Below are 18,783 nucleotides of genomic sequence, written 5' to 3'. Positions count from 1 at the left end.
TTCATGTCATTGACTTGTGGCTGAAATAAGATGGTTCTTCTGTAGAATGTCTTCATTCCGGGTTTGTCTAATTGCTTCCTCTTTGTGCTATTTAACTGTTTCCCTTCCTCTCTCCTCTCACTAAACTAGAAATTAAACGTTAGAAACTTAGATTCAGGTTCAAGCTTTTTTGTGCGACTAGTTCACATGTTCTCTGTACTTCATAAAGTCTGGTTGTTTGGCTGTGTTGATTTTAAGACTAACAAGTGCATTCAAACAATGGCTATCTGATCCTTCTGTTATAATCATCAACTTTTCTCTTCAAGATTTTGACATCCGTTAATGGTTACTGTTTGAATCGATTACTGCTTTGAACGTCACAAAATGGTGCATTTATAATGCTACTGCCCTACCTATAGTTGCATTTGAAATTCTATAAAACCAACTTACTCTCATCAACTATGCCCCCTTAGTTAACTTGAAATAGTATACAAAACAAGACGAATAAATGTTTAGCTCTTTCTCTCTTTGATAACACTTATCCAAAATTTGAGAAAACAAATTTAAGGCACACATCCTTCACTCAGCAGTTATGCTTCTAGAAATGTTTCCTGTATATAAACTTAGACAAGTGTGGAAAGAAATATGTACAAAGATTTTACTGTAGGATTTTTTTTGTAATATAAAAAATAAATTTATGAAAATAACCAACATATTTCTCAATAAGATATTGCCTAAATAAATTACAATATATTTGTACATAAGAATACGATGCAGCTATTAAAAAGTGTGCTTCTCTTAAGAAACTAAGAAAAGGAACTTCCTGAATTTAATTTACTATCTATTGCAAAGCCACAGCAGTCATCTGATTTCATAAAGGCACTTCACATAGACATCATCTACTATCCCATTTATTCTTTAAAATAGTATTAAAAACCCTGGACAACATAAGAAAAAGAAACAAGAGGTGTCAGAATTGGAAAGGAAAAGACAAAATAACCAATATTGGTGCAGAGAATGAGGGAGTTCAGCAAGTTTCCTCAGTACAAGATCAACATGTAAAAATCAACAACCTCTAAAGCAGCAGCAACCAACTAGAAAATATGCCAGGAAATAGAATACCTTGAACAATAGCGATAAAACTACAAAATGTCTAGCAAATAATCTAACATATAATATTTAGAATTTCACGAAATACTGAGTAAAGGAAAGGGCTGTGAATGAAAAACAAGACAACAAAGGTACTGGTAAATATCAGTGAAACCTGAAGTCAACATTTGGATGATGACATAGGTTTGGACTAGGCTCACCATACTGCTCACTGAAACTTCAGTTTCAGCCACAGATTCTAGTTGCTGCCCTATGTTCTGGAACAATGAATAGGGAAGGAGAATAAATTTCAGGTGACAAGGGCTCTTCATATATCTGCTCCCAGCTGTCTGAAGAAGGCTTTGTGTTCAAAATCTTGGCTCATCTCATGGAATGCCCATCTGCATTTCTGCCATGTGATGGATTTTGTGCTACAAGAGGCAAGTTTCACGAGTCATTAATTATACCAGATGGTGATGAAAGACTTAATAGACAACATAAATCTGCTGGAGAAACAAACATCAACAAATCACTTCAGGAAATAGCATCCATCCATATATTATTATGGACAACACTAGTTTTGCCACAGTGGGTATCAGGCATTGAAGTTGGCTGGATAGTCATAAATTAAGTTATCCAGAAATCCAGATAGGAAATTCTTATTTTTACAAAATATAAAATCTCAGAAGATCACTTCTAGCAGGAGAAACATATATTATGCCTCGATATTCAAACAGAAATATAACTCAGTGTGATACAGTCATCGTGCAGCTTGCTTGAAACCCTGTGAAAACAGAAAATTGATTAGGAACATACTTGTTACAGGAGCAGGGACCTATTATCTGTGACAGGCTTGTTCTTTTGAATAGAAAATGGTGCTAATGTACAGTAATGAGGTCAAAGTTCTATGGCCAATCCCCTGTGGGACAATTTTTTCTTTTTTGTTTTCAGGTTACATTGTATAATTTGCCCTTAAATAGGACAGAAAGGGGGTGGAAGGAGTAGGAATGGATAAATCTATCTCTATTACTGAAAAGACACTCAAATGACTTATTCTGCAGGTGGCAGATCAGAACCATCTTTAAAATGGAAGACAGCTGGAGCTCTGTTGGTTAACGGTCTGACTTAGGCCCAGGTCATGATCTTAAGGTTTGTGGGTTCAAGCCCCACATTGGGCTCCATGCTGACAGCTCAGAGCCTGGAGCCTGCTTTGGATTCTGTGTCTCCCTCTCTTCCTGCCCCTTCCCCACTTGCGCTCTCAAACTCTCTCTGTCTCTCAAAAATAAATAAACGTTAAAAACTTATTTAAGATTGATTTTAAAAATAAATAAATAATAAAATAAAATGAAAGACAGACATTCATTATGAACACAAATGATACTTGTCACTCCTATCAGTGGTGGAAAATGTTAAATATTATTTCAAGCAATGTAACCTGTTGTTTTACACTTGATATGAGATATAGTACTTTAATACCATATGGGATCTAGTAACAACTCAATTCACACTATTTGCCACAGAAAATTATGTCTTCTTTTGAATTTTCCTAGTTCAGCATTAAACATTAAAAGAACTCACAATAGTAGCTCATGGAGAAGAAATATATTCTGATGATCTTGCTAGCTTTCCCTGGATATTACAAAACATCATACTGCTAGCTCTTTTCCATAACAGGCATTAGTACAATATTTTTAACACTTGACTTTCCCATTATGAGTAAAAGAAATAGCTATTAAAAACTTAATAATAGTAATGGTATACATACTATTACTATTAGTATATAAACACTAGTATATTAAAAGTAATAGTATTTATTATGTTTAGCAATGGTTCATTAATTAAGACAGCTTGAAAATCTTTGTCAGTTTGTCAGAATTGCCACTAATCAAATTTGTTATATGGATATGTTTAAATAAGAAAATTAACACTGAACCTTATAAAACTGAAACTTTGATACTTGAATTTTAGTCATAAATTTTGAGAAAAATAAAGTTACTTTAGAAAAAAATGAATACTTTCTTTAGTCTAAACATCTAGCCCCTGGATATTTATTAGCTGTAGATAGAGAAAATGAAGCATAAGACAGAAGAAAATAAGGAATTACTGCTAACTTCTGGGATAAGCAAGGAAGGTTCTTCCCAGGGGACTCTATGTATCAGGCAGGATAGGCTAATTGCTACAGAAACCCAAGATCTCAGTGGCTTCAGCCACTAAAGGTTGGTTTCCTGCCCAATTCTGCAGGGGCTCTGAATATCACTGCAAATTTTATTAGTCATGTCAAGACTCCCAACCATTCCTTACCAGAGCCATTCTCAGAGTTACACTTGCTGTGGGCAACCTTGAAAAATGAGATAATGTCTTCTCCATGACAAAGCACAGTCTTGCTTCTGCTTCCTAGCAACATGGTGAATTCCCCAAACTCAGTGTTCCTTTTCCGTAATGTAGCCCACCACATGTGAAGACATCTCTCACGTGTCCTGTGCTGCATGAACGGAACTTGGGAAGCAAGAATAGATACAAGCCAATATGAAAAACTGGCTACTAGTTTTGCAGGGAATAGAAAGTACTTTATCTCTGACTCAGAAGTTTTGGGTCTTCTGCCAGGATCCAAGGAACAGTAATAAGTTTACTTGCTATCTTGCAAGTAGAGTAAAATCCTAACACTTCACAATTCTTGACAGGTGGAGATTGAGGCTCTGTCTCATGCAGTCATTCAAGGGATCCAGGCATATTCCATCCAGTGGCTGTTCCAGCCAGAGTCCTTACCTAGATCTAGCTGACGTGTGAGGGAAAGACCAACATGGACTGCATAGGAAGTTTAGGGTACTGGCTTAAAAGTAGCCTATATAATTTCCATCCACATTCCATTGACTAAAACGCAGTCATATGACCTCACCTTACTACTGGGAAGGCTGAGATATAATTTAAATGTAATTTAACTGTGTGCCCATGAGGAAAAAAAGAAACAGGGCTTGGGAAGGATATAGCGATGTCTTTGCCACAGACCATAATGCTGGTGTGATAATGGAAAATATGAAATTATTTTCTCAATGGCAGCTAGTGCCTGCACAAAATAAAATTAACAAATACATCTAGAGTAATGTTTTGTTGTGGAGGAATCAGCATTTCTGCAATACCATGAGATGAGGGCAAGAGTAAGAAGGAAGGTGTAGCATTCTCTATTTTTCTAGAAAATAAAGGAGGCCTACTTATCTTGATCTGAGGCCCTTATCTTATAAAGACTTGAAGCAAAAGTGGAATTAAACTTGCCAATTAAAGGTAACTTAGGCTCTCTTATTTTTTAAAAGCCTATTTTGGTTTACCTTCATTTATTTCAGGTAATTGCTCAGTCATTTATTGTCTCCCCTATCAGAGAGTATCTGAGTATAGAGGTGAAGAGAAAAGGATTCTCGGGTCTAGAGCTCTAGGCGAGGTCCAGCATTGTGCTCCTGGCCCTCCCTGAACTCTGTGAGGCCATTTCTCATCCTGCTTGGACACTGGGCATCTTCCTGGTATCTGCTGCTGAAACTCACAGAAGGGAACTTGTAGTCTTTTCTCTGTCCTGATCAGATCCTTGTGCTGGTCCCTCAGTGATTTGAACTTGGCCTTGGTAGAATAGAAGAGGAACTGACTCCCTCTACTCTGGTGAGAGCATCCCCTCAACCATTCCAATCTGTCACCTGGATGCACCTTGTTGGTTGTTCTTTTTCTTTGACGGGACCTGAAATCCCAGCCTGTGCCCAGGGAAATGAGGAGAAAGTCCACGTGCTCCCATTTACCTGAACCTTATCTGATTTTGTTTTAATGTTCCACCCTAGAACTTGACCTGGAATGGGGAAGAAGAAGTCACAGATCTGAACACATCCCCTTCCTTCTTCCTTTCCACTTACTTCTTTTCCTGGAGATCTCCCATTCTTCCCCATGTCAACTGCAGTCTTCCCACATCACAGCTTGTATTCTCCCTCTTCCTGTGCTCCCTAGTACAATTTTAAGTTTAGACTTCAAGGAGTTTGGAAATAAAGGAATCCTCTTCTCTCTCAACAAATGTTTCCTCCCAAGAGCCTGCTTTTACAAGAGCTCTAAATGCATCCATGCAATAAATAGTGTGTTCTCTGAAGCCCTGAAACCCACTGGTTCACTAGGTGGAAAGTCCCAGAACATTATAATTTAGAGGAAAGGAAAATACATCACTTCACTGTTGCAAATGTGTATCTGATACACTCTCACTCTTTAAGGAAAACTGCTAAAAATATTGATAATGTTTCCTTCCCACACATACCTCCAGTATAACTTGTAATGAATATTACCTTGTGGTATTTGGGGATGTCATAGCTTTCCGTTCTAGGACAATGCTAATATCTTGGATGACTTTCAACTCCAATATTACACAATCAAGTTCCAGTAATTACTTCTCTGGTCCTTTTTCTCATATGAGTGTTGAGTAGTATCCATTGTCTTAGAGCCACACTGGGACCTTCAATGTGGTTATTTTATGTTTAAAAAAAAAAAAAAGAAGAAAGCCTTTGTCTTATTAGAGTTTTAATTTGTTTGGGGCCCCTGGGTGGCTCAGTCAGTTGAGCATCTGACACTTTTTTCAACTCAGGTCATGGTCTCACAGTTAATGGGTTCAAGCCCCTTGTCAGGCTCTGTGCTGACAGCATGGAGCCTGCTTAATATTCTCTCTCCCTCTCTCTCTGTGCCTCCCCTGCTCTCTATCTCACTCTCTCTCAAAATAAATAAACAAAACTTAAAAAAAATTAAATAAAAAAGAATTTTAAATTGTTTATGTCAGTATTACAATTAATAAAAGGGCAAGTTTTCTTGATTACCATTACAATTTTTCAATGAGATTTCTGAAACAAGCCTGCTCTTTGTGTTAAAAGTCTGTCTTTTAAGGTCAGAAAAACTAAGAACTGTCTTAAGTAGACAATTAGGAAATGTAATCATAGAGGTTTGCTATTCTAAACATTCTTCATGAAGAAATTGTTCTTTGTCAGAGTCGGCAGGGTGGTGACACTGGGTACATCACTGCATTGAAGTGTGTCCCTAGATTCAGGTCCCTGTCTTAGGGGCACATGGAATAGGGCACTGGCATTTGGGCAACCTTGGGTCCAAACCCAGGTGTGGAGAGAAAGAAAGAGATGAGGAGTCCTTTAAACTAGTAGTTATACTCAAGTCATGATCCTTGGGTCATGGGATCGAGCCCTGTGTTGGGTTCTGAGCTGAGTGTGGAGCCTGCTTGGGATTCTCTCTCCCTTTTCCACTCTTTCTCACACTCTCCCTCTACGAAAAACAACAACAACAACAAACCACCACCACCACCACCACCACCACACACACACACACACAAACAGAAAAAAACACTAGTAGTTACAGATTCAAAAGCACATCCTGGCTACACCTCTGTCAGATGGACATTAGTTTAGCCACAAACTATGAGGAATATTTTGTACTTACATATCATGAAAACATTTTCTGACAATTACCTAATATCAATGTTCTGATACTTCAGTTTGTCTTTTTAAAAATAGAACAAGCTGCCTTGTGCGTAGTAAGTTCCTTTTCACAGGAACTATTCAAACACAGGCGGTTGAGGTTTATAATTGAAATATGAAAATAGATTCCTTGATAATTTACATTTGACAAGATCTGTGGTCCTATGGAAACTCAGTCCAAAAGACCAAAGAGACAAAATCAGTCCTTTGAATTTGAGGATGAAAAATTATGTCATTCAAAAAAAAGCTTTGCTCTTAAGAATGGAAATATATTTGAGGGGAGGAGCCAAGATGGCGGAACAGCATGGAAGTTTTTTGTGTCTCTCACGTCCGTGAAATACATCCAGATCAACACTAAACCATCCTGCACACCTAGAAAACTGACTGGAGGATTAACACAACTATCTGCACAACCTGAACCACAGATTTCAACAGGTACATGGCACAGAGAGGTAAACTTGGGGAGCAAGAAGCCACAGTGGGCAGGGAGGTGCTTTTGCAGGCAAAGAGAGGACAGAGACGGGGGTGGGGGGGGAGAATACGGGAAAAGCACCCCTCCCCAAAAGCAGCTGGAGAGAAAGTGGAAAATTGGAAACAGCTGCAGGGGCTAAACTAAAAAGGGAGAAAGGAGAAAGGAGAAAGGAGAAAGGAGAGGGTTTAAATTGCATTAAGACTGTAAACAAGGGGAGTGCAAAGTCTGCAACTCCACAGCTCGATACCCGGCAGTGCTCTGGTGGGACGGGTGAAGCCCCAGGAACAGAGTGGGGTCCAGGAGGTTCTCAGGTGACACTGGGAAAAGCGGTTCTACTGCTGGAAGGACATTTGGTAGAGACTGTTGAAGCCACCTGGTCCCAGCAGACCCCAGAAAATGGCCACATTCACTGGTGCTGGAACAAGGTCATTAAGGGTGAAGCCTGGTGCCAGATGTGTGTTGTGATTTTCTGTAATCCCTGAAATGCTGCTGCTACACTATCTCATGAACTTTTTCTGGGGCGGGCTGGCACCTGGCTGCAGTCTTGGGGCACTGGCAGCAGCAGGGTCCAGCAAGCATTCCTGGGTGCAGCCGACATTCAGCCATTGCTCATTTGGCCATTGTTCGGTAAGACCCTCCCACAGAGGGGAAGAACAGGTCAAAGCCGCAGTCCTTCAGAAGTAAGGGGATGGGGAAAACAGCCACATCTGAGACAAAACTTGGGAGAGAGCTACTGCCTGGGGCCTGGTCACGGAGAGTGAAAAAGTGGGGAGTGGACGAAAGCTGAACTCAGAGGACGGGTGCATGATTGCTGATCTGGGAGAACATACTGGGTAGCTGGCTGGCGTCATTTTCACCGCTCCTGCACATGCGTGCACACACCTATGACCACGCAACACTCCACCCCAGTAGGCTAGCAGCTCCATCTAGTGGAGAATGGAGCTGCTACACTGAGCCCCACCCAATTGGGGCAACCTTGCTCTTCAAGAACACAAGTCTCACTGCCTGCTTAGTTTATGGACTAGAAAGCGCTTCATAGTCTGACTTCTAGGGGAAAACAAAGTAATTTCAGTCCTATTTCAATCTGTTAGCAAGTCCATCTATTCAATTTTCTTTCTTTTCTTTTTCTTTTTTTCACTTATTTTCTTTTCTTGAATACAGAAAGAGAATATTTCATTTTTATATTCAGTGTTTATTAAAAATATTTCCTTTAATTTTATACTATATTTTTTACTTTTGTGTAAATATTTTCAAAATCTACTTTACTTCCATCATTTTATTTTAGTCTACTTCAGTGTATTCACTTTTTCAAATTTTCAAACTATTTCCTTTTTTTTCTTTTTTCTTTTTCATTTCTTTTCTTTGTCTTGAATGCAGAAAGAGAAAAACTTCATTTGTACTCTCAACTTCTACTAAAAATATTTCTCTTTAATTTTTTACTATATTCTTTACTTTTGTGTAAAATTTTCAAGTTCTATTTTACTCCCATCATCTCATTTTAGTCTACTTCAGTGTATTCGTTTTTTCAAATTCTCAAATGACTTCCTTTCCTCTCCCCCCTGTTTTTCTCTAATCTCTCAAACCACTTTCAACACCTAGACCAAAACACACCTAGGATCTAGCATCATTTATTCGATTTGTGTGTGTGTATGTGTTTAATTTTAAAATTTTAATATATTTTTAATTTTAATTTTTTTTTAATTTTAATTTTTCTACCTTCATAATTCCTTTTCTCCCTTCAGAATGACAAAACGAAGGAATTCACCCCAAAAGAAAGAGCAGGTAGAAACGACAGCCAGGGATGTAACCAACACAGATACAAGCAAGATGTCTGAACCAGAATTTAGAATCACGATAATAAGAATACTAGCTGGAGTCAAAAATAGATTAGAATCCCTTTCTGCAGAGATAAAAGAAGTAAAAAATAGTCAGAATGACATAAAAAATGCTATAAATGAGCTGCAATCATGGACGGATGCCACGGCAGCAAGGATGGATGAGGCAGAATAGAGAATCAGCGATATAGAGGACAGACTTATAGAGAATATGAAGCAGAAAAAAAGAGGGACATTAAGACAAAAGAGCACGATTTAAGAATTAAAGAAATCAGTGACTCATTAAAAAGGAACAACATCAGAATCATAGGGGTCCCAGAAGAGGAAGAGAGAGAAATAGGGGTAGAAGTGTTATGTGAGCCAATCATAGCGGAAAACTTTCCTAACCTGGGGAAAGACACAGACATCAAAATCTAGGAAGCACAGAGGACCCCCACTAGATTCAACAAAAACCGACCATCAACAAGGCATATCATAGTCAAACTCACAAAATACTCAGGCAAGGAGAGAATCATGAAAGCAGCAAGGGAAAAAAGTCCCTAACCTACAAGGGAAGACAGATCAGGTTTGCAGCAGACCTATCCACAGAAATGTGGCAGGCCACAAAGGAGTGGCAGGATATATTCAACGTGCTGAATCAGAAAAATATGCAGCCGATAATTCTTTATCCAGCAAGGCTGTCATTCAAAATAGAAGAAGAGATTAAAAATTTCCCAGACAAACAAAAATTAAAGGAGTTTGTGACCACTAAACCATCCCTGAAAAATTTTAAGGGGACTCTCTGAGGGGACAAAAGATGAAAAAAAAAAAAAAAGACCAAAAGCAACAAAGACTGGAAAGGACCAGAGAACACCAGAAACTCTAACTCTACAAACAACATAATGGCAATAAATTCATATCTTTCAGTACTCACTCTAAACGTCAATGGACTCAATGCTCCAATCAAAAGACATAGGGTGACAGAATGGATAAGAAAACAAGATCCATCTAAATGCTGTTTACAAGAGACCCATTGTAGACCTAAAGACATCTCCAGATTGAAAATAAGGGGATGGATAACCATCTATCATACTAATGGTCAACAAAAGAAAGCCAGAGTAGCCATACTTATATCAGAAAATCTAGACTGTAAAATAAAGACTGTATCCAATGGAGTACTACGTGGCAATGAGAAAGAATGAAATATGGCCCTTTGTAGCAGCATGAATGGAACTGGAGAGTGTTACGCAAAGTGAAATAAGCCATGCAGAGAAAGACAGATACCATATGTTTTCACTCTTATGTGGATCCTGAGAAACTTAACAGAAACCCATGGGAGAGGGGAAGGAAAAAAAAAAAGAGGTTAGAGTGGAAGAGAGCCAAAGCATAAGAGACTCTTAAAAACTGAGAACAAACTGAGGGTTGATGGGGGGTGGGAAGGAGGGGAGGGTGGGTGATGGGTATTGAGGAGGGCACCTTTTGGGATGAGCACTGGGTGTTGTATGGAAACCAATTTGACAATAAACTTCATACATTGAAAAAAATAAATAAATAAACCAAAAATAAATAAATAAATAAATAAAATAAAGACTGTATCAAGAGATGAAGAAGGACATTATGTCATAATCAAGGGGTCTATCCACCAAGAAGACTTAACAATTGTAAACATTTATGTGCCAAATGTGGTAACACCCAAATATATAAATCAATTAATCACAAACATAAAGAAACTCATTGATAGTAATACCATAGTAGTAGGAGACTTCAACACCTCACTCACAGCAATGGACAGATCATCTAATCAAAAAATCAACAAGGAAACAATGGCTTTGAATGACACACTGGACCAGATGGACTTAACATATATTCAGAACATTTCATCCTAAAGCAGCAGAATATACATTCTTCTCCAGTGCACATGGAACGTTCTCCAGAATAGACCATATACTAGGACACAAATCAGCCCTAAGTAAGTATAAAAAGATTGAGATCATACTGTGCATATTTTCAGACCACAACACTATGAAACTCGAAACCAACCACAAGAAAAAATTTGGAAAGGGAACAAATACTTGGAGACTGAAGAACATCCTACTAAAAATGAATGGGCTAACCAAGAAATTAAAGAGGAAATTAAAAAGTATATGGAAGCCATTGAAAATGATAACACCACAACCCAAAACCTCTGGGACGCAGCAAAGGCAATCATAAGAGGAAAGTATATAGCAATCCAGAACTTCCTAAAGAAGGAAGAAAGATCTGATACACAACCTAATCTTATGCCTCAAGGAGCTGGAAAAAGAACAGCAAATAACCCCAAACCAGCAGAAGATAGGAAATAATAAAGATTAAAGCAGAAATTAATGCTATCAAAACCAAAAAAACAGTAGAACAGATCAATGAAACCAGAAGCTCGTTCTTTGAAAGAATTAACAAAATTGATAAACCACTGGCCATTTTGATCAAAAAGAAAAAGGAAAGGACCCAAATAAATAAAATCAAGAATGAAAGAGAAGAGATCACAACCAACACAGCAGAAATAAAAACAATAATAAGAGAATATTATGAGCAATTATATGCCAATAAAATGGGAAATCTGGAAGAAATGGACAAATTCCCAGAAACATATACACTACCAAAACTGAAACAGGAAGAAATAGAAAATTTGAACAGACCTATAACCAGTAAGGAAATCAAATTAGTAATACAAAATCTGCCAAAAACCAAGAGTCCAGGGCCAGATGGCTTTCCAGGGGAATTCTACCAAACATTTAAGGAAGAGTTAACACCTATTCCCTTGAAGCTGTTCCAAAAAATAGAAATGGAAGGAAAACTTCCAAACTCTCTCTATGAAGTCAGCATTACCTCGATTCCAAAACCAGACAGATACCCCACTAAAAAGGAGAACGATAGACTAATTTCCCTGATGAACATGGATGCAAAAATCCTCAACAAGATATTAGCCAACCAGCTCCAACAATACATTAAAAAAAATATTCACCACAACCAAGTGGGATTCATACCTGAGATGCAGGGCTGGTTCAATATCTGCAAAACAATCAATGTGATTCATCACATCAACAAAAGAAAGGACGAGAACCCTATGGTCCTCTCAATAGATGCAGAGAAAGCATTTGACAAAATACAGCATCCTTTCTTGACAAAAACCCTCAAGAAAGTAGGGATAGAAGGAGCATACCTCGAGATCATAAAAGCCATATATGAATGACCCAACGCTAATATCATCCTTAATGGGGAAAAACTGAGAGTTTTCCCCCTAAGGTCAGGAACAAGACAGGGATGTCCACTCTCACCACTGTTATTCAACATAGTATTAGAAGTCTTAGCTTCTGCAATCAGACAACACAAAGATATAAAAGGCATCAAAATCAGCCAGGAGGTAAAATTTTCACTCTTCACAGATGACATGATACTCTATATGGAAAACCCAAAAGATTCCACAAAAAAACTGCTGCTAGAACTGATTCATGAATTCAGCAAAGTTGCAGGATATAAAATCAATGCACAGAAATCGGTTGCATTCCTATACACCAACAATGAAGTGACAGAAAGAGAAATCAAGGAATCAATCCCATTTACAGTTGCACCAAAAACCGAATAAATCTAACCAAAGAGGTAAAAAATCTGTATACTGAAAACTATAGAAAGCTGATGAAAGCCCTTGAAGAAGACACAAAAAAATAGAAAAAGATTCTGTGCTCCTGGATAGGAAGAACAAATATTGTTAAAATGTCAATACTATCCAAAGCAATCTACATATTCCATGCAATCCCTATCAAAAAACACCAGCATTCTTCACAGAGCTAGAACAAATAATCTTAAAATTTGTATGGAACCAGAAAAGACCCTGAATAGCCAAAGCAATCTTGAAAAAGAAAGCCAAAGCAGGAGGCATTACAATCCCAGACTTCAAGCTATACTACAAAGCTGTAATCATCAAGACAGTATTATACTGGCACAAGAACAGACACTCAGATCAATGGAACAGAATAGAGAACCCAGAAATGGACCCACAAATGTATGGGCAACTAATCTTTGACAAAGCAGTAAAGAATATCCAATGGAATAAAGACAGTCTCTTCAGCAAGTGGTGCTGGGAAAACTGGCAGCGACATGCCAAAAAATGAACCTGGACAACCATTCACAAAATAAAATGGTGAATGGACACCATTCACAAATACAAACTCAAAATGGATGAAAGACCTAAATGTAACACAGGAAGCCATCAAAATCCTAGAGGAGGAAGCAGGCAAAAACCTCTTTGATCTTGGCCGCAGCAACTTCTTACTCAACACATCTCCGGAGGCACGGAAACAAAAGCAAAAATGAACTACTGGGACCTCATCAAAATAAAAAGCTTCTTCACAGAGAAGGAAACAATCAGCAAAACTCAAAGGCAACTGACAGAATGGGAGAAAATATTTGCAAACGACATATCAGATAAAGGGTTAGTATCCAAAATCTATAAAGAACTCATCAAACCCAACACCCAAAAATCAAATAATCCAGTGAAGAAATGGGCAAAAGACATGAATAGACACTTCTCCAAAGAAGACATCCAGATGGCCAACCGACACACGAGATAATGCTCAACATCATCAGGGAAATACAAATCAAAATCACAATGAGATACCACCTGACACCTGTCAGAATGGCTAACATTAACAACTCCGGCAACAACAGATGTTGGCGAGGATGCAGAGAAAAAGGATCTCTTTTGCATTCTTTGTGGGAATGCAAGCTGGTGCAGCCACTCTGGAAAATGGCATGGAGGTTCCTCAAAAAACTAAAAATAGAACTACCCCACAACCCAGCAATTGTACTCCTAGGCATTTATCCAAGGGATACAGGTGTGCTGTTTCAAAGGGACACATGCACCCCCATGTTTATAGTAGCACTATCAACAATAGCCAAAGTATGGAAAGAACCCAAATGTCCATCGATGCATGAATGGATAAAGAAGAGGTGGTATATATATATGGATGTATATATGGACTAATGGAGTATTAGTTGGCAAACAAAAAGAATGAAATCTTGCCATTTGCAATTATGTGGATGGAACTGGAGGGTAATAAGCTAAGTGAAATTAGTCAGAGAAAGAAAAAAATCATATGACTTCACTCATATGAAGACTTTAAGAGACAAAACAGATGTACTTAAGGGAGGGAAACAAAAATAACAAAAACAGGGAGGGGGACAAAACAGAAGAGACTCATAAATATGGAGAATAAACTGAGGGTTACTGGAAGGGTTGTGAGAGGGGGGATGGGCTAAATGGGTAAGGGACACTAAGGAATCTACTTCTGAAATCATTGTTGCACTATATACTAACTAATTTGGATGTAAATTTAAAAAAATAGAAAATAAAATTTTTAAAAAATGGAAATATATTCAATAATTGGGAAGTACTTTTATTGATTCACTTACACATTTTTCTACTTTATTTCTATAACTTCCACAACACAATTATCAAACACCTCAGCTTTCACAAGGAGTATCAACAAGACGTTACTTTCCATGTAGTCAGTAAAAGACCATCAGATTTTTTTCCACATCTGCTGAGCATTCACAGTAATTTCTATTTTAGCAGCTTCCAATGATCTAACATGGAATAGAAGTCACTGCACATTTTTCTTTTGAAAAAATTATAAATATCCAAAATGTTGCTGATTCAGGAGAACTGCAGATGCCCTCAAACCTTCCTACATTTTTGCATATCCCTCACCCAGCTCCTAGTCCAGACACTGCCCCCCACCCCACTCACTACCTTGATGCCCTGCAGTGAGTAACACCAGTCATTTCTTGTTCTTGTTGCCTTGTGGTCTATAGTAGGCACCCCAGGGGAGAAGCACTTATTTGTTCTATACTTGCCTTTTCTGTCCTTTTCTTGTGACAAAAGAGGAAGCAATATAAAAGAATATTAAAATAAAAAAATAGGGGTGCCTGGGTGGCTCAGTTGGTTAAGCGTCTGACTTTGGCTCAGGTCATGATCTTGCAGTTCATGGGTTAGGTTCTAGCCCCACATCGGGTTCTGTGCAGACAGCCCAGAGTCTGGAGCCTGCTTTGGATTCTATGTCTCCCTTGCCCTCTGCCCCTACCCTTCTCATGCCTTGTCTCTGTCTCTCAAAAATAAATAAACATTAAAAAATATATTTAAAAAAACTTTTTAACGTTTATTCATTTCTTGAGAGACAGAGAGAGACAGCACGAGCAGGAGAGGGGCAGAGAGGGAGACACAGAATTGGAAGAAGGCTCCAGCCTCTGAGCTGTCAGCACAGAGCTCGATGCAGGGCTCAAACTCACAAACTGCAAGATCATGACCCAAGCCGAAGTCAGACGCTTAACAAACTGAGCCACCCAGGCACCCAACATTTAAAATTTTTTTCAAATAAAAAACAGGAGCAGCTGTGGTCATTCATGTTGGTAAAATGGAGCCATAGAGCTTTTTTGCAATGGCATTATTGCGATGAACTCAGAGAGTTTAAATTGAAATGATAGTTTTTCTAAAACTAGCTATGTGACTTTGGGGAAAATAATTCATTTTTCTGTGTTTCATGGAGAACATGACACAAAAATTGAGGAGAGTAAAATCCTTCCCTCACAGTATTGTTGTGAAAATTAAAAAGTTAACAGATGTAGGGGCGCCTGGGTGGTTCAGTTGGTTTAGTGACCAACTCTTGATCTTGGTTCAGGTCATGGTCTCATGGTTTGTGGGATCAAGCCCTGTGTCAGGCTCCACAATGAGCATAGAGCCTGCGTGAGATTCTCTCTCCATCTCTTTCTCCCCTCCCCTGCATCAAAGTAAATAAATAAAATTTATTTAAAAAGTTAATAGATACAAAGCATTCAGAGTAGTGTCTATATATAACAAGCATAATATAAATGTCAGCTATTTTTGCTGTGGTTTTTTCAGGTAGGAAAAAAAGGACAACCAGCATGAAACTGATGTCCTACCTTCTATTATGATTTCAGTGTATTTCTTGTGATTTGGTCTTCAGGAAAAATAGTGACTCACTCAATTCACCTCGAGGTGCTCACGTTCCCTTTTCAATGATTGCATTTTCTTAGAGCTACCCATCAGCCAATTGAGGCAATTATTATATGACCCCTTAGCTTTCTTTACTCTACATTTACAGTTTGACATCCCTAAAACCCACCTCTTATATTTTCATAGTAAATGGAGGATTATAAAATTTATACCCTAAGGTTACAGCCCACATATTTAACTCTAATAACACTGTATAAACCAGGAACTGTCCAAATTACAGTCAACAAATAATAACCAAGAATGTTAATGCTAATAGAATTAGTTTGACAACCCCAAGAAAATATTTAAAAAATATATTTTATATGTCTAAACTCCATGAAGAAATATTCTAAGAAATACTTAAATTTTCATACACTGGGAAGCTAATCCATGTGAAATACGATAATGCCCAATTAGGCAGGATTTTTTAAAACTGGCCATTTAAAGTTCCAAAATTCTTTTCTCTTTAGATAAACCCAGGTTTTCAATTTGGTCAGCATTTCCATTGTTCTAGGAAGAGACCTGAAGGCTCCATGTCTCCCAGGTTTTCCACAGGAATGCTAACTGGCAGTGACAAGTAATAGCAGCTGAAAAACAAGTCTCCCAATGGACTGTGAGAGTCTTCAGTTCCTTCTTCCCCTGGAACCTGCACAGAAGAATGGCCCCTTTGCACTAAGTGAGTCTCTAGGTTCTTACATATTTGACTGATGACCTGAGAACAATCCATGATGTCCTACCAATCTGAGCAAATGGGGTACTAAGCAATTACAATGAACATTGAAGGAGATAAATGTTATGGGAAAGCCATAGAAGCCAAGAGAAGACAGGGGTCTGAGCAAAGCAGAGTGGTAAACAGTGTCCAGAGCTGCTGAGACTAAACATTGCTCAAGATGCTTTTTAATCATCTCTTGGATCTATGGTTTAGGTCATCCACCTTGTAAGCACAGTTTCCGTGGAAAGGTAGAGGTGGAATCAGATTTCCATGGATGGAAGAATGAATAGCAAGTGAGGATGTAAAGAGAGCAAAATAGGGCACCTGGATGGCTCAGTCGGTTAAGCATCCAACTCTTGATTTCGGCTCTGGTCATGATCTCACAGTTTGTGAGATCGATCCTGCATCGGGCTGTGTGTTGAAAGTGTGGAGCCTGTTTGGAATTCTCTCTCCCTCTCTCTCTGCCTCTCTCCCACTCACGTTCTCTGTCTCTCTCTCAAAATAAATATTTTTTAAAATAAAATTAAAATTAAAATTTTTTAAAAAGAGAGCAAAGTATACTACTTTCTCAAGAAGTTTGTTTGGCGAAGGGAGGCCCAGTAGCTAAAGACCGACCTAGGGAAGAGGGGGGACAAGTTTATATGTTAAGAAGAAAAACAAATAGAGAGAAAGCTTGAAAATAAAAGGGATGGGCTAGAATTAGGGAGAGTTTTAGGAAGAAACTAATGGATGAGATTTACAATTCAGCAAAGGGACTGGCCAGAGAAAGAGGAGGGCTCCCCCCATCCTCTGGCAGAGTGGGGAGCAGTAGATAAAGTTTGAAAAAGCTATTGAGAGGAAGGGGAAATGGAGCCGGTCAGAGACAGGATGAGGTCTACTATGTAATGCTCGTTGTCCAGCTCACATTGTTCCAACACCAGTTTGCAAGAAAATGGGAGACGGCTAGCCTGGTCCAGAGTTGGGATCTTGTCAGGTGGCGTGGCAAGAAAACAGATTTCAAATTTTCCTAGCCAGTCACACAATTGTGTAATTCCTAGAAATCAATGTCTTTTCTGTATGTGTGTGTATGTATACATAGTTAGGAATAGATCTCCTAGTAGTTCTCTTTCTCTGGTAGGTCCCTGACTGATACAGACATTAGTAGCTTATCCAAGGGCACACTGCTGGTAGGTAGTAGAGCCACTCTCCTGACGTGGGCAGTCTGGGCCTTGAACCAATGTTCTTAACCACCTCCCCACTCTGCCTCTCCTGTAATTTCTAGTCATTAGCGGTCTAATTAAATATTCAGGACTTGGCCCTGAGGGAAAAAAAACAAAGAGAAAGAAAGACAAATCACACCTGAATGAAGAGGAACACAGTATAAATGAGTTCATTGAGTGTAGGGATATGCAGAATAGGAAGAATAGCATTAGACCCTAGAGGAGAGATTTTGGGTTATGCCAGGAAATGAAAATGAAGAATGTGTATTTGCTTAGAAGAGGAGAAGAGCATTCCGCGTGGAGTGTGTGACACATGCAGAAACCCAAAGCAAGTCACGTAGAACATGGCTATGGCAAGCCTCCAAAATGAAAGTTAATAAGCAAAGAACATGAAATCTGTATTACATATCAATTGCTGCATAACAAAGTGAGAGCTGGAATCAAGTGAAAACTCAGTCTCACACATGCCTGGCAATTATGCGGTGTCTTCACATTAGCTTTTTGAGCTTCTCCAAAACATGGTGGCCAGATCCCAAGGCCGAGTATTGAGAGGGAGAAAGAGAGACAGTCAGACAGACAGACAGAACTGACCTTCTTATGATGAAGCCTCAGAAGTCGAGTAATATCTCCTGTACTTCTTTACTCCTTTAATTCTATTTCCAATTTCAAGTGGAAAGCAACGTGGAAAGGCGAGGTGTGGAGAGCATGTGGAACATGAAATATTGCAATGTTAATTTTGGAAAATACAATATCCCACACAATAACTCATGGCAGATTAGTCCCAGTGTGAGCTGATCCATTATCTCTTTTAAATGCTTCCTGATAAAAACTTGGTGGGGGAGGGGGAAGGCTGTATCACTCTCCTGGTTGTTTACAGAACCTTCATTCAACATTTTTCAAAAAGCAGCCTAGCTTTTTTTTTAATGCTTTTATTTATTTTTGAGACAGAGAGAGACAGAGCATGAGCAGGGGAGA

At 38.6% G+C, this 18,783-nt stretch overlaps 1 long non-coding RNA gene across 1 annotated transcript; it reads right to left on the bottom strand.

Annotated features, from left to right (window-relative positions):
* Positions 1–874: 874 nt before the first annotated feature.
* LOC109268735 (uncharacterized) lies at positions 875–18,461 on the bottom strand. The gene is made up of 2 exons (XR_002080753.2): positions 18,400–18,461; positions 875–1,499 (listed from the first exon to the last, which is right to left on the bottom strand). It is a non-coding gene; the product is annotated as an uncharacterized LOC109268735 (long non-coding RNA).
* Positions 18,462–18,783: the final 322 nt, after the last annotated feature.

The sequence above is a fragment of the Panthera pardus genome, unplaced genomic scaffold (assembly GCF_024362965.1).
Source record: "Panthera pardus isolate Hobbes unplaced genomic scaffold, ASM2436296v1 HiC_scaffold_6, whole genome shotgun sequence".
Taxonomy (NCBI): domain Eukaryota; kingdom Metazoa; phylum Chordata; class Mammalia; order Carnivora; family Felidae; genus Panthera; species Panthera pardus.
The sequence above is the reverse complement of the archived record's forward strand: the minus strand, read 5'-3'. Positions and strand labels throughout refer to the sequence as shown.